Source organism: Rhea americana, unplaced genomic scaffold (assembly GCF_003343005.1).
Source record: "Rhea americana isolate MKP2758 unplaced genomic scaffold, rheAme1 scaffold_14, whole genome shotgun sequence".
Lineage (NCBI taxonomy): Eukaryota > Metazoa > Chordata > Aves > Rheiformes > Rheidae > Rhea > Rhea americana.
The window spans coordinates 5938942-5942375 of NW_028185483.1; positions in this window are offsets into that span (position 1 = coordinate 5938942).

Consider the following 3434-nt stretch of genomic DNA (forward strand, 5'->3'; position numbering starts at 1 on the left):
GGCGCTCGTCGCGGGCAGGTGACGGGGCGCCCGGGGCGCGGCGAGTCGAGTCGGGGCAGGGCTCGGCGGGCAGGAGGGGGAGCCGGTCGCTGAGGAGGGAGGGGAAATGGGCGCTGTTCGCCTCGCGACGGGAGGGCGGGCGTCGTGGCGGTGTCCAGGCGCCGCTGCTGGGGGTTGGCGGGGAGATAATCCCTCTCCCTCCCGGGGCGGCGGCACCCTGCCTGCAGGGAAGCTTTGCTAAATCGTGGCTCTAACGGAGACAAGCGGCGGCTTTATTACTGTGTCTGAGGTCGTTAAAAAGCGAGCTCTCGCTCATACCGAGCGTCTGAGCAGGTCAGAGCCTGCTGGAGTGGGAAAGGCTCCCGAACAGGAAAGCAGGCCGGGGCTCTGGACGTTAATTCCTACCTTATTCGCAGCAGCTGTGGAGAAAGGTGTGAAAAAGCAGTGCGTTTGAGTGATGATGGTAGTGTGAAAAGCAAAGACATCTCTGAAACACTAACCAGGAGAAGGGTAGTATAGGACTTCTGAACAAGYAAAAGGGAAATAGCTACCGAGTTGCTGCCTTTCCAGAGGAATGGTGAGAGGCAACTTTGGAAGGGTTACAGCAATGGAAGGCAGATTTTACTGCACTGTTTGTTTTAAGTGTGATGAAGATCTATTCTGCCATCTTCCGTTGGTCAACAGCCTGCTGTTACTACATTTCTTTTGCTACCACAGTAAGTCTGCCTAGGCTTTTCCACTTGCAGAGCTGTGGCAGAGGGTAGCTCTGTGTGCTTGCTGACGTTCCCCAGGTGCCCAAGAGCTCAGTCAACCTGAGTTGGTGAGCAGATAACCCCATATCAGAAAGACAAGAACARAACAAATTAAAACAAATAGGAGAACCTGACAAATAGAGAGTACATCCTGAGCAGAAAGACATGTTTTTTGCGAAGTGGAATAATGTGGCCACTCTGGTCGTAAGTTGCCCTTTTGTAACGGTTGCATAAGGTCTGTTTCCTATAAAATATATTAACATGTAAAGGCTCATTTTTTTGATGCTTAGCTAGTGTGAGCCAGCAACCTAAAAGTATGCCAGCAATTGCAGAAACTGTGCTTTCCTTACTCTTTTTTTAATCTTTACCTTTATCACAGAGAGGCTTTCTGTGTGGTGCACACAGGTAATTACAGTGTGTCAGCTGTTCTGTGGGAAGTTCACACCCTTCCTTACCTTGCAGTGGCTTGTTCTTGTCCATGCCCTCAAYCTACTCCTGTTAGTGAGCATTCTGAATGCTGTTTAATTTCATTCTGGAAAGCCAGAGGCTTGGATTGTGCACAACTTAATACAAGGACGTTTTCCTCCCTGTCAGTATGGTTTATGCACTTGAAACGTTTTTAACTCCTAAATATGTCAAGAAACTCCTATCATTATAGTTATAATTTTGAATAAATAACTACTATCTTGTTTATGGCAGCTGCTGTTGTAAAAATATTGTAGCCTGCTTTTTATGTGTAGCCTACTTTTTTTTTAACATAGTATGGAATTGAATGGGATTTTTACTATTTAATATTTGAAAAGTAATGTTCCGTTAATTGTGATAGATTAATTAAATGTAATATATCTGTGTTACCATTGCTATATAACCTGGACTTTAACATCAAGATGATGAGAACTTGGATTAGGCCTGGGAATGGTCACTTGAACCAAAGGAAAGTAGTGGTTAGTACAAAGGGGGGCAGTTCTGATTTCATGTTTTGAAAAGCAATGGCGCATGGATAATTTTGCCATTTTGTTACTCCATTTGCCATTTCCTGTTGGAGGAACATGGATTGATCTGTTTGCTTGTTCCTTTTCCTTGTGATGTAATTTCATTGTTGCAGGGTTTTATATCACTTCCTGCTTAGAAATGTTTATGTCAATGATTTTCAGTTACGGCTTGTGGATCTGTGAGTTCTCTGAGTGAGAATGGTGAGGGATTCATGAAACAACAGAGAAAATGAAACCTATAATCAGTTGTCTCTAAGTTACTGTACAAGGGAAGATATCGCTAATTAGAAATTACTGAATTGTGCTGGTCTAGGTGGCAGCTGTAAGAGTCATGCCAATGAGCAGGAATGCAAATCCTTTAAGAATTTGTGTTTTTCAGTATGACAGACTTGCTTAAGCCTATATGATAGGTGACAAGTATTGTTTATTCTGCGGAATATGTAAGAACAGTTAGTTGTATTTTGTTGCCCTTGAACAGTAGATTCAGTAAAGAGATAGTTAGTCCCAGTGACTTTAGGTTTGGGGGTTTTTTTTGTTTGTTTGGGTTTTTTTTGAGCCTTTTAAGTGATCTACAGTAAGAGCAGTTGAATAGGAAATTGGTATTAAGTAGTACTGCACCAACAAAGATGTATAATTTTTTTTTTAGCCGAAGGAAAGATGCCTATTGCATTAAAGCTGAGCCATGTTCAGGAACAACCTACACTAATCACATGCAGTCAGGGACATTACTCGTGACAGTAGACTTCCACAGTGAAGTATTGTTCAGATCTATCTCCTATCCTACACTTAGGGTTGAGACAAAGTTTAATGAATAATAAACCTACACAAGCTTGGTGGTTTCTGATTCTTTTTTTGCTGAGATCTTTATGCTTCCAGAAATGTGTGTAATTCAGCAAAATACAGCTTTAAAGCCTATACTGCCTCCCCAAAAGACCAGTTGTTGACTTAATGTTTCTGTTTTTACCACTTGCAGAGAGAACCTTAATGCTGCAACATTGAAAACAATTGGCATAACCAATAAAACAAAACAGTTGTCTTATTGGACAATTAGTTGAAGAAACTCTTACTAAAACCRTTTGTAGTTTCAGACAGGGCTTTTTCCACAGAGCTTTCCATTCTTAGAGAGAACCTGTGCAGTACTTCCTTCTTAGAGGAAAAAGAATAAAGGGTTTTCATGCTTTTAATGTTTTCTTAGTTTCTGTATTTGTTTCTTGGGCAGAGATAGCCAGGTAAAAATTCAGCACAAAGAAATAAAGTTGCTTAAAACAAAAACTCATCCTTTTTGGATTCTTTCAAGGAGAATATTTATCCAACAAGCTTTTTACCATTAGTTTAATGTTCCAGGAGCCTTCTGGTGACARCTTGTGTAATATTTAAACAAATAAAAGAATGTGCAGATGTTTCTTTCCTCCCACCTTTTTAATAAGGAGTATCTTTATTACTAAGGTAAAGACTCTATCTTCCCATTTCTTCTGGCCCACAGAAACCATGTCACAACAGTTTTCAACTAGTTATTTGGTACTAACTGAAGTCTGCTAAATCTGTTCATGAAAATGTCTTTCTTAATATGCCAATGTATATTAAATCAATGTTTTCTAGGAGAGGTCTGCATTAGAGATTATTACACAAAAATTAACTTACTTTTGCAAGTTTTCTCCTATTTCTTCTAATCTTTTTTTCCCCATCTGTG